The following is a 1,052-nucleotide window of genomic DNA, read 5'->3' on the forward strand; positions in this document are numbered from 1 at the left end:
ATTGGACAGGTCTACGGCTGCATGCTCTGAACTTTAGTGACATTAGAGGTGATCTTATTGAAATACTTAAAGCCCTGGGGGCATTTGGCACTGTGGTATCTTCCTTTTTAACTGATTAACTGATAGCATAGCATTCTCGAAACTGGCCCAGACAGCAGGATGCTGGTGTTTTGTGGAATATCCACTGAGTTGCGAGTCCTTCCAGGAACAACACATAATAGGATGTGGCCTGAACTAGGCGGGAAAGATAGGTATTTAATGAGTTGACTTTGGTAAGGTGAGATAAGAGATCTTGCTAGGCCACATGGAGAAAACCTCTCCATGAAACTTGACAGCACAGGCACTCAGCCAAAAAACATAAAATCCAGCCCATTCAAACAGTGTGGGCAGAGACAAGAAATAAGATAAGGAAAGAAGTGATTGTGGTGCATTGTTTATAGTAACTACACCATTGAAGAGCATACATCAAGTAAGAATAGACTTCCAAGAAAAGTACAGCAATAATCAGTGGTGATTTCAACCTTCACAGTGATTACGCAAATCTAATTGTTAGCTGCCCATTCACTTGGCTGGAGACTTCACCACCTTTCACCCACATGCACCAGCACTAACAGCTGTGCCACACACTTTCATCTCACTCACTCTCTCTGATAACAGGCCATAGCAGATGGAAAGAACCAGGATGCGTCCAGTCTTCCTGACATTAAGCTCCTCAGCCTCTATGTGCCGAGAGTCCTGGAGTTTGCATGCTTTATCTTCTTCCAATTCTCCCATTCCCCACTTCCCCCAAGCCTGCAGCCCTTTAATAGGTTCCTGAGTGTCCTTCCCATGGAAGCATCCATCCCCCACCTTGCAACCCCCCAAAACCTTCCATCTGCCATCACCCCGTACCACCCCCCCCCCCCCAACCCCCCCTCAGTTTTGGAAAGACCTGATGGACAGTCTGTGGTCCACCCCCTCCAACAACCTAACCAGACAGTCCCAGTCAGAAGTGCCCAAAATGTAAAGTGAAAGGTGGGTACGTGTATCCTGACTAACCTTGACTAGTTAGT

Source organism: Chiloscyllium plagiosum, chromosome 26 (assembly GCF_004010195.1).
Source record: "Chiloscyllium plagiosum isolate BGI_BamShark_2017 chromosome 26, ASM401019v2, whole genome shotgun sequence".
Classification (NCBI taxonomy): domain Eukaryota; kingdom Metazoa; phylum Chordata; class Chondrichthyes; order Orectolobiformes; family Hemiscylliidae; genus Chiloscyllium; species Chiloscyllium plagiosum.